This window comes from Rhea pennata, chromosome 11 (assembly GCF_028389875.1).
Source record: "Rhea pennata isolate bPtePen1 chromosome 11, bPtePen1.pri, whole genome shotgun sequence".
In the NCBI taxonomy this organism is placed as follows: Eukaryota; Metazoa; Chordata; class Aves; order Rheiformes; family Rheidae; genus Rhea; species Rhea pennata.
The window spans coordinates 19,072,852-19,084,785 of record NC_084673.1 but is presented as its reverse complement, the minus strand read 5'-3'; the positions used below and the strand labels follow the sequence as shown (position 1 = coordinate 19,084,785).

The 11,934-nt window shown below is 47.0% G+C and overlaps 1 protein-coding gene across 3 annotated transcripts in view; it reads left to right on the top strand.

The window, feature by feature from the left end:
* LOC134145282 (synaptotagmin-like protein 2) overlaps positions 1–11,934 on the top strand; it is a 71,883-nt gene that overhangs the window by 20,171 nt on the left and 39,778 nt on the right. Inside the window, exon 1 of one of the 3 annotated variants that reach the window (XM_062584645.1) lies at positions 11,088–11,148. The exons of the other annotated variants lie outside the window; for them this stretch is intronic. The gene's annotated coding sequence lies outside the window, so the exon portion shown is untranslated. Of the gene's footprint in view, positions 1–11,087; positions 11,149–11,934 lie in introns of those variants that run through there. 3 annotated transcript variants of the gene reach the window in all.

Here is an 11,934-nt window from a genome sequence, read left to right as displayed (position 1 = left end):
TTGGAAGGGGGAGGGCTTCCTAGGCTCTTGCTCACTTCTGATGTGATGTGGTGATAGGTTCTTCAAAACAAACTTGGTGAGTTGCTACTTGGGTCAGTTACTATTGGGATCAGGTTTACAGACTTAGATGGATTTTGTTCTGCGTCTCATATTTCTGTGGATGGCAGATGTCCGAATTATCTCAGGGTGGATGTCCATCTCAAAAAGTTCTATGAAAGATGTCTTCTTGGTTCTGACTTACAGTGTGCCACAGTGTTCTTACAGCATAGGCAGTGCTTTCCTTTTGTCCATAGGGAAGACAGGACTTGGAATAGTTAAATGAGTCATCCAAGCGACTGGTGACTCAGAGGCCAAAGAGGAAAGTGTACATTTAAAAACTGAAATTCAGATTTAGGTTTCTTCCAAAATGTGAAAAGTGTTCAGATTCACTTTAACGGCCCTTCCCTGAAGAAGCATGGAGGGATCCCAAGTGCATATGAAAAGTTCCCACTGGCTTTCTCAGGATCACAGAATGGTTGAGGTCGGAAGGGACCTTTGGAGATCATCTAGTCCAACATACCTACTCAAGCAGGGTTGTGCAGCAGATCAACCTAAAATGTGAGTCCCTGGTATTTTCCAGACAGTAAAACATGTTTTGGACTTGAGCATAGTCTGTAGACCCATTTCAGTGGCAGCCTTTGGCAACTCTGTAATTCCCACAAGGAATCTGACTAGCAGTTCACAGAGCATCCTTTGCAAAAGCCAGCAGTTTTCAAGAAGATGCAAAAAATGTTGCCATCCCCATCTGCAGGTCACCACACACCTGCTTGGGCCTATGTCTTCACCGCAGTATCAGTGTGTCCTCTAATTCCCTCTCAGTTACCAACCCTGAAGTCTTTTCTTTGTTTGATGCTTAAGGCACCTTTAGCTAATATATATTGTCACCCTGTTCTGTTCACGCTGTGTGATCTTAGCGCTCCGAAAGATCACAGAACTACATTCCTGGAGGAATGCTCGGTTTGACCAAAGAATAGGGGCCAGTAGCACAACGTTTGCACTAATACAGGCCCATTTAAGTCTGAAATGCTGGGCTGAGATTCCCGACTGTGGAATGGGTGTTCCCCGTAGCGAGTGATTACAACCATCAATCCTGTTTTATGGAAGCTATCAAAGACCAGTAGCATTAACTTTTGACTGTTAGCAGCCTGGGGCTCATTTCACACCAGCAAACAAGAAGCATGTATCCTAATACTAATCCTCCAAGCCATCCAAAGTTATTCTCCTGTGAAGGTGATAGATGGTACCTGTCACTTACTGTTCCATTTCTAGCTCATTGCTCCTAAAGAGCAGCACTGCCTGTTCAGAAGTCACCTTAGAAAGAGAACCAAACATAGAAGGCAAAATCTGGTTTGTTCTGGGTTGATGATGTTTAAAGTTAGGCTAGCATGGCAAAGAAGCTCTAGCTTACTCCGCAGTCCTGTGGCCCTCAGCGAAGAGCCCAGAGCACAATGGCAGCAGTCGCTTTGCCGCAGGTGGAGCAGGGACTCTTATCTCGAGATAAAATGGAAAGGGCCAGTACCAGGAACTGTATGTTAACAGACTTTGTGACTCAAGTGTATGTACACTGAAGCATGTTCAGACAGGTTCCCTTCCAAGTAACTCCCTTAATTTGCTCTATAAATAGAAGTGGCCCACAGGCACGCTCGGAGAGGCAGCAGGCCTTTCTGGGCAGCATTGCCCAGGCAAGTGCTTAGATGATACTTAGAGGTTGCTTCTGTCTGCCTGAAACCTAATTTAAAAACTTCCTGTAGAAGTCCACAATTAACATGACTAAGCTCAGCAGCACTTAAAGCCTTTTGTGTTTCTGAAATATGTTAAATATGTGATTGTTCAAAGACACTAAACCCCACACGACATGATTACGGCTGCGGCTGCGTAACCTTTTTGCTGCATACGAATAACTCCAGTTGTTAGGTCTTTTCTTTCTTGTTCTTTCTCCTGTATTTTTGAAACTGAAATTAACTTACCAAAACAACAAGGAAAATTCACAGTTGGGAACTAGAGATTAAATCGTCTATCAATCTTATTGGGGGAAAGGTCTTTTTTTTTAATCATCTTATGCATTTTAACATGTTAACGATTTCAGAACCTGCTTGGTGATATTGTTCCTTGAGTTTGGCAGCATTTTTTGTACATATCTAAAATGAAACATGGCTTTGGCTTAAAAACCCATATAGCTATATAATTTACAAGATAACTGCATGCCTTAACAAGTATGATAATGTAGTTTTAGGTTTAACTGGCCAAATTAAAACCTGGCATAAAATGGATGCAATTGCATTGAATTCTATGATTTCCACCTTCTTCTACCATCTCTGAAATGGAGTTTTAGCTCAATAGATGTTAAAAAAAGCTTAATGTTCGTGTCTGATCCTTTTTAAACTCCTCAACTCATGCTGTCAAATGAATACAAGACAATCTCTTTTTTTTATTTTTTTAAAAAAGGTAAATTCTTATTCTTTGAAATAAAAGCTTGGAAACAGAATCAGATGCGTTCCACGGGCTCTCTAAACAGGAGAAAATTTTTAATCTCTAAGTATGATGAGGCTTTTTAGTCCTTTTATTTTTAGAGCAATTCTGATTTAGCATGGAAGCTCGTCAATGAGCTTTGTTGAACACGAGATTGGAAGTGCTGAGGTGAGCGCTTGCTCTTCAGGTGAGACAAACTGGAACACCAATACTGAAGCCAGCAGAGCTGGCATACGAGATAGGAACTGGTCCTGGAATTGAAGTTTTTGGAAATGCAGGAAATGCGGTTGTGCTCACGTAGCAGCCTCAGCGCCATTCTTTACACAGCTGCAACATGCTTCACGTGCAAACTCTGCCTTCCTGCTGGCCGCTCCACCCTGGCACCGGCTCCAGCAAAGTGGCATGAGACAGGATTTGCCCTGGGAGACTCGATTCTCTAGAACTGGACTGCACAATGCTTCAGAAATGCTGCAGTACGTTGAGGTGAACAAACTCATGTACAGCTGGCTGAGAGCGTCTGCTTGCTTACTGCTTTATTTTGGCGAGGCTTCTCCTTTTGATTTCCAGGAGCATTGTAGTGAAATAAGATTGCTTTTTTAGGTGTTTTTAATTCTCACAAGAAGAATGATATGACACTTCCAGTCCTGTTTTGTTAATGATCTCATTCTAGTTATTTTAATTATTCTAATTACACTTAGTGTGACAGTGCAATAGTGTGGATAGATAAAGTTACCAAGCAAAAGATCAGCTATCCTGAATAAAAAAACTGCAGAAGATCGGCTGAAATGTAAGCACATTTCTTGTCAGGCCTTTGAGTTGCCTGTAGCAGACAACCCAAGTACTTTATTCATCAACGGATTGCGACTCAGCTCTGGTAGCACAACAGACTTGTTATACACTGTGTATTAGTAGTTCACATTTTTTGGAAGCACTTGTTCTGCAGTGATCGTGTTGGCAGTAAGATTGCAAATTGGAGGGAAGTAATGGAAAATGAAACTGTCAGCAGCCCGCATGTCACAGGCGCAGCTGGGAATATGATCCATCAGATGATTTAATCTGAAGTGATTTACATCTTAATGGCACAGAGGGCCAAAGACTGTATAATCCAGCTACCCAGCAATCTGATTCAAACAGTCTAACCAAAGCAGCAGGACAGACTGGCCTGGCACAGTCACATCCCCATCGCGCCTTCACTAGCAGCAGCAGAATCTTGCAGTTTCAGTACAGAAATCCAGGACCACGGCTGGGGCTCCTGGGACAAAGATGCTGTAAAACTGCATATGGATGGCCTTTCCCATGTTGATCAACAGGTTGAATATGTTCTTGGAGCCTGTTTGAAATTTGGAAAAGCTTCCAATTCTGCAAGTAGGCATCCCTCAGAAATAATAAATGGCTTAAAATCCCGTTCATTGATTTATTTAATCTGCACCCCTGATGCAACCAGTATTGAATTAGTGTTGGCTCTTTGTTGTTCTCTGAAATGCAGGTTAGTATTACATACCCAGTCAGGACTGCCCAGTGCAGCATTGGTCACAGTCACTGTCTTTGCATCTCTACCAAATGTTGCTTCCCATATACTGTGATTTTGGGAGTCAGTACACCCTCTAGTTGACAGCTGACCTGAACAGAAGGATCAGAGTGCTTGTACATTGCTAGCAGTAATTACAGGTAATTAAAATGGTTTCCTGGGATATCAAGTCCCTGCCCTTGCAAGCGATCAACGGCAGCCTTGATTTGAGCTCTGCAGCATCAGGGAGACCGCTGAGGTGTTGGGTCATGCGGGTGCGCACACGGCAGCGGAAGCAGGGCCTAGGACTGGAGGACTAGGGGACACCACTGACCGCAAGTCTCGTGGAAAGCTCATATTTAACCTCCGTGTTTCACCATGGTAATATTTTGCTTAGGAGAGACAGTGACCAAAGTATTGTCAAATTCCATAATAGTTAACGTTTATCCCTAAATCTCTAGCTCTAGGGGTGGAGGAAACAGTGACGTAGAATGTCAGTTTACATTTTCTTCAAGGAAGAGATTTTTCTATCATTTTGGTTGCATGGAATAATCACAAATTTACTCTAACAGATCAAAAACAGAAGACAAACTAGGTGTGTAATTTTTGTTTAAAACATAGTTGTTTTTTAATAAGTACCTTATTTTATGGGCTTGTTCATGATTTTGGATTTTTGGAGCTGGCCCTTGTTAAGCACACAGCCACCATGAATATTTCATAATATGACTTTAGGAAGACTTAAAAAAGATTAGCAATCTTTTGCAATTTTGACTTGAAAGCCAACCAGGACAATCTCTCTTCCTGGTTTATCTACTTAAATATTGTAGCAATAATTTTAATAGTAGTAATAAGAATAGTAATATATTTGATAATTATTTGATAATTTGTAGAAAGGAATTTATCTGAATAATTCAGTCGCTGGCAGTTCATATATTGTTTATTGGCTACTTTCATTTTTGCAAGTGTTTCCTTTTTTAAGTCATGAACTGAGCAAAGGAGTAGGCATAAATGGTGAGGAAGTTCATCATAAGCACTGGCTCTTCAAAGACTAGGAGAGACTTGTTTAATTTTAGTTGAAGACAAATCCACATGATATTTTTATATGCCTTAAATGTATTATCCCTCTTTGTAGCCGCTTAATTTGCATTTCCACAGAACAAGCAGCAAATATTTCCTGTTTCCTTATGAAGTGCTATTTTTGTGAACTCATTCCTGTAAGTAAACTCATTCTGTGCAGTTGTTCCTCAAGGCAGACATGGCAAAAGCAATATTGCTTCTAAGCAAATATCAACAGAATATGTATTTTGTATATTTTAAGATAGCTGGCACAGAACCCCTCTTTTATTGCCTGCATGCTAAGTATACAGTTATATTTTGATACCTCTTTTTGTGCAGTGCAAAATCTCTGTCTACGTTAGTGGCTGCAAGCCTCATTGTACCCTTTTGGGAGAGGAATACATGCAGTGAACATCTCCTTGCTTGGTTTGGCAGAGGGAGCAAGGGAAGACAGGAGGGATACCTATTCTGCAGTAAAGGGATGGGAAAAGAAGTTCCTGTCATTTTTAGCACTGAGAAATCATCTTTGAACTATGGTACTTCTTTTTTGTTTTTTTTTTTAAGAACTATTTTCTTGTCTCTGCTCTAAATGTTTATTGAGACACTAAAAGCCAAATGCATTTTGTCCTTAAAAATCCTGGTTCTAAGCAGTTTTGAAACTCATTAGTTTTTGAAAAAAATCACAGAACTGTCAGTTCTCAAACTGATTTTGGCAATTCAGTAGAATTTCTCTCAAGACAGAGATTTATTTCTAGTTCTTAAAACCCACTAGGAAAATGCAGAATTTTAGTCCAAAATGAATATGTCATTAAGGGTTTGATGCAAAGCCCAATACAGTCCAAGGAATGGCCTGGGCCTCAGGGACCGGCAGGAAGGTATTTACACTGGTAAAGAACCCGTTTAGAAAATACCAGCTTTTACAACATGCAAAGACTGTGCCCATCTCTAGAAAAGCTAATCTTAAGGATGCTGCATAAACTCATGCTGTGGATGATGCACAGACGTAGCTGAGATTTTTAACTTTGCATGCAGTGAATTTATTCTAAAATATGTTATGGGTGCATATTACTAAATAGGGGGAAGAAAATTCTGGAGCTGGCAGTGTGCAGTGCTGGTTTTGATGGGGAGTTTTTTGAGCCTTGCACTGAAACAGAGCACAGTTGCATATTGCTAAGCAGCGTGTCTGATTTGATTTCCCATTTTACATGATATAAACATGAATGATGCCTACCTCTATTTGTATCACAGACAGGAAGGTAGGAATGAGGTCCAAAAAGCCCAGCTCTTTGGGAGCCGGGTGCCTGGCAGCTGGCGTGGGGGCTTTCTCACAGAGAAAACACAGGAGGCTCCGTGGCGCCGGTGGCCCAACAGCATCTGCGGAAGGTTGTCCCACCACGAGTAACTCCCTGTCCTGCCCAAGGCGCTTTATATTCGCTAGAGTGCATTCGTTTCCAGGTTGATGTGGTTGTGGATATTCCCATTAAGTGGAGAAGCGTCTGCTCCTTTTTTTGAATCTTGCTAATCACTTCACCTCTCTGTCATCTTCTCTTCTGTGGTATCGCACTGCAGGACACCTTTTCATAACCAAAGAGAAATCCAATTTTAAAATGTGATTATTTGCACTGCAACAGAGCGTAGCAAACCCTATCTAGCATTTACCAGTATTTCAAAGAAACCACTGGATGAAAGAAGATTTATTGTTTGTTTTCAGAGGCATGCCAGGATGTGTTCCCAACAGGAGAGACTGTATTATTTCCGCTGACAAAGTACAGCATTTTTAACAAAGCCAGTTAGCAGCGAACATCTCTTTCTGCTGGCTTCCTGCCGATGTGGCGGGAGCGCGCCGCGCGGCCAGAGGGCAGGGAGGAAACGTGCAAAGGGTGTCACGCAGTGGCACTTCACCAGCCATAGCTCGTTTCTGCTGCCTGGTGTTTCCTTTCCTGTGGGGGCTTCACTGTGCTGTAGCAGTGCGCTCAGCCTAAATACATATGGCCACAAATATACATATTGCGTAAAGAGCAGCATGTATCAGTACAGAATCAATGCGGTTGGGGCATGAGTAAAGTCTCACCTGTTTCTTCTGCTAACACAGAAAATTACCATGTGTGGCTGGAGGTCTCAGGCTTGCAGGTCTCTGTTCCAGAGGGCTTTCCTTGCACCTGCCAGACTTTGTTTTGTTACTTGTGCTTTTTGGTTTTCTTCCTGGCCACTGGAATGAAAAAAGCCTTAAAACCCACCTGAGGTCTCACAGGAGCCTTTGATTTGGCCCTAGACTCTCTCGCGTTGTTTAGGAGCAGGACTTCCCGGCCACGTTGGCCAGTCCCTTACACAGCCATTGAAGGAAGATGAGGCACCCCTGGGAGAAGGTCCACACTCTTCCTCCCCTGTTGTAGGATGCAGTGATTCATTCTACATGTGCCTGTATTCCTCCATTCTCTAAGCTCACCTCTAGTAATGAGTTATTTTGAATACTGGTAGGAGTCAGGTCCTTGCCCTACCGACTGGGTTGAGCCTCAAGCCCGTGTGGTGCTTGAGCTGGGGGTAGCTGGGAGTGCTTTGCCCCTTGCTCTGCACTGGCAGCCGGGATGGTAGTGGCCCCATGAGAACTGTTGGCTTTGCTCTTGGTGATTGGTAACATCTTTTTCCTGGCAGGCTGTAAACTAAAATTTTAACACTAAGTAAACTAAACTGAGAACTGGTTTGTGGCAAGACAGTGGAAAGTGAGTGGCATCTAGAAGTACTGTGTTCTTTTATTGGTGTTCCCATTACTTCTAGCACTGCAGTTATGTAGCAAATGTAGCTGTGGGGGAAAGTTACAGAGCCCCTTTAGGGCACCAAAAATCTTGATGACATAGTTGCCAGTGATTTTATCATGCTTCCACATTTGGGTTCCCCTCACACTAAGCTGCAAATCTTTTGGCAGCCTTTTGAAAGTCACAGCTAAAAATACTCAAAACACTCTAGGCTTAAAGGGATTTGAGTTGCTGCACATGGGCCATAAAAGAAATTGCCAACTGATTGCAAGAGATGCTCAATGACTTCTAAGGACAGGCAGCAATCAGCATCTCCCAGAAGAATCAGAATACCTCACCACGTTTTAAGCTAAATAGACCAAACCTTAGGCATGAATGAGCAGTTTGTCACAAGATCCAGATCATGAAAACTTAAACAGAGATCAGTGAGTAAGTCTACTTTTTCCCAGCTCTGCCTACTACTTTTGTGGTTTACATAGCTTCTGCCAGTTGTTCTCATAAAGACATTAAAAGACTAAAAGTCGAGAAAAGCACAGGAGTAGCTGGCTGCAGTAATAATATGTTTTTCTTGATTTTACAAGCTGTTGTAAAGTTGTTCTCATGTGACTGTATTTACTCACTTGCAAGTCTCATTCTCTATAGCTGAACAGGACCAGCCAGAAATAAAACGTTTACTAAGCTGTAGTTCCTTCTTCCACTTAACGCAGAAGAACTGGCTTTTCAGAACCCAGAAATTCAAATTCATAGTGATATCTGGAGGCTTTGTACATACTACAGCTTCTGAAGTTTATCACATGCTGCAGGGTTGTTATTTTAGACCCGTTATTAGGAGCAGGCTTGGGTTTAGGGCATCTAATTAAAAATGTGAAAGCAGAGGGTGTAAATTTAAACTGTATTTTACACTGTTGGATCGTCATATCAAATTTTTATTCCTGCAGTTGCAGAATCCAGTTTGCGCTGATTAATTTAATGCTGAAACTCCAAAATGGATTCTGAGCATCCAAGCCAAGACAAAATAATAATATAGTGCTTTTATTCACTGATCTCAAAGTGCTTTCATGTTATTACCATTGGCTGAAGCTGAAATACAGAAAAGTTCAGTAATTTCCATGGCACTACATGAACCTAATGGTAGGGTCAGGAATAAGACTCAGGCTATTTGCCTTCAAAACCTTCATTGTATAGTCCAAAACCACCATTGAAAAAGAGTAAGCCGAGAAGCTGAAGGCCATTGATGTAGCTGTCTGCATTACCCCAGTTCTTGGTTTACCTGAGCTGAAGGAAATGCCGCCACTAAGCTTATCGCAGTTAGCTGAGATCATTAGAGTGACTCTGGTTTACTACAGTTGGAAATCAGTGTTTACAGTGGGGAAGCAAATATTCCAAATGCAAATATTCTCATGTTCTGAAGTCTTATCGCCCCTCTTAATAATAATAATAATAATAATACAATTGTGTAGAGGCTCAGTCTTGAGGAGATTTGTGAGGACCGCCAAGGAAATAACAGCATTTTATCAGGCAAACCAGTGAGTTTTGTCTCATGACTGGAACTTGTGAATGAGTCAGTGGTTCAGTTGGTGACAAATTCTACTTTGGGGCAGGTTGCTTCACCTCGTGTCCTCTGTTCCCACATCTTTAAAATGGGGAGAATTGTGTAAAATTGTTTGTTTGTAGCAGGCAAGTATTTTAGCACAAGCTGCGTGCATATGTGAAAGTGTGACTATTCTTGCTTTGGCTCTATCTGTTGTCAAAGTTGAAGGTGGAGGACTTCTGCACCCACCACGACTAGCCAGGAGAGCATACATGGTAAATACTCAGCTGTACGTTCCTATAGATGACTAGCCAATCTCAAGCCTGGGTGCTCAATCCTTTCGTGGCTGTGCTGCTTTTTTATTTCTTAGTGTCGCGCTAGGGTAGGTGGATGAATACTGTGGACTTTCGTGGCCTGCATGAGGAAGTTAGGGCCTTCCGCAGGTCTCCTGGAGCCTCTTGATTTCTCCTCCTGAGTTTACCTTGTTTACCTGTTAATGTACCTGGTGTCTCTCTTCCTGGTAACTTTGTGTTGATTCTGGATATGGGAGGAAACTGTTTGGCTGCAGAAAGCTCAGGGTCGCTTCCTGAAAGCCAGACTTCAGGGTCCATACTGGATCTGCCTGGTGCTGATGCGGCTTGGGTGGCTGTGGTTTGGGTTCACAGGCTGAACTGGACCCAGCACTCCCGGTGTGTCTCACCACGCCGAGCAGAGGGAAGTATCACCTCCCTCAACCCGCTGGCAACGCTCTGCCGAACGCAGCCCAGGATGCTCTTAGGCTTCTTTACTGCAAGCTTATGGTCAGCTTGTTGCCCACCAGGACCCCCAGGCCCCTCTCTGCAGAGCTGCCCTCCAGCCCCCAGCCTGGGGATATTGCTCCCCAGTGCAAGGCTTTGTCGAGCTTCACGTTGGCCCGTTTCTCCAGCCTCGAATGCCTTTTTGAAGCATTCAAAGGGTTTCAGTCCAGATTCTGCTGAAGAGGTTTAAGGGATTTAGGGACCAGCATTTAGAGATTTCAGTAATCAGGAAGAGCTGGGAATCTGCCTTCTCAGACATTAGAAATGGTTTTGGAAGGAAGATCTTGCCTTATACAGTGGTTCTCAAGCACAGAAATGCAGAAGGAGGCTTAGGAAGGGGGACCTAAGTTAGCGGTGAGATCAGAGCCTGCGCCTGAAGGGGCCAAATCCGCACTCAGAACTTGAATTTCCACCTAATGATATCAGCGCTGCGTGCCCAAATACAAAACAGGGAAAAATTGCGATTGCAAAGGCTGGAAGGAGCTGACCCCCTCCGCGGGCGACTGCACCGCGCCGGCAGCCGCCCTCGCCTGGGCATGGCGCAGCCACGCGGCAGGGAGCGGGAGGCGCCGCGCGCGGGGCAGCGCCCCCCGCCCCCGGGCTCGCCCCGGCCCCGGCCCTGCTGTGGGGCCCCGGCCCCTCCTGCCCCAGCCCCCTTCCCTCCCTCTCCCCCAGACTGTCCGTGCGCCGAGATCCAGGCCGGGTTTTCCATGGCGCTGGCGCCCGGGCCGGGCCGGGCCGGGCGGGCGCAGGGGCCGCAGCGCAGGCGGCCGCACGGGGCACGGCCCCGCCCCCCGCCGGGCACGGCCCCGCCCCCCGCCCCCGCCCCGCCCCCCGCCGGGCACGGCCCCGCCCCCGCCCCGCCCCGCCGGGCACGGCCCCGCCCCCCGCGCCCCGCCCCCTCCCGGCACGGCCCCGCCCCGCCGCGCCGCGCCGCGCCGCCCGCCGGGGCAGGTAAGGGGCTGCGCGGCGGCGGGGCCGGGCCGGGACCCCCCGGTAAGGCGCTGTCAGCGGGGCGGCCGCGGGGCTCGTGTCCAGCAGCGGCGTCGCGCCCGCCGCCGGCCTCGTGGCCCCGCTGCCGCCGGCGCGCGGCCGCGGCGCAGCGCGGCGGGGCGGGACGGGACGGGACCGGCCGGCGGCGGCGGCGGCTCGGGGGCGGCTCCGCCGCCTGGCGCCGCTGGCTGCCCGCGGCAGGCCGGGGCTTTGCCGCCGCCGCGCCGGCCCGCGCCCCCGTGTGCGCGCTCGCGCGGGTCCCGCCGCCGCCTGCCCTCGCTCCCCCGCGTCCGCCAGTTCCCGCGCCCTTCGCGGCTCCCGGTGCTGCTGCGTGAGCCACCCCGGCCCGCGGCCGCCCTCGCGCGGCCCGTCGTGCCGTTCTCACCCCCGTCGGTCAGTGAATGAGCACTGAGTAAAGCCGGCGGCGGCGAAGCTGCTCCTCCGCAGGTGCGCGGCGGGCCGCGCGTTGTCACCCCGCGGCTTCCCCGGCGCCGCCGCGCCGAGGCCCCGGAGCGCGGTCGGCCCCGCAGCAGGGTCGCGCCGCGTGCGAAGCCGTGGCTTTGCCTGCACCTCGGGCGCGGCGGGGAGCGCCTGTTCGCAGCGAGCGAGCGGAGGGCTGTTCTGGAGGTGCGGGCGGGCTGCAAATCCGCGGGGAGAAGTAGGTGCCCTTCAGCGACTGTTGAATCAAAATCAAGTTACCTTTTTGCAAAGTGAAGCGAACGGGGCAGTTCGTCTCGGAGGGGAGAAGACAGCAGGGATCAGGACAGCCGTTCTCCAGAGTTCACCCAC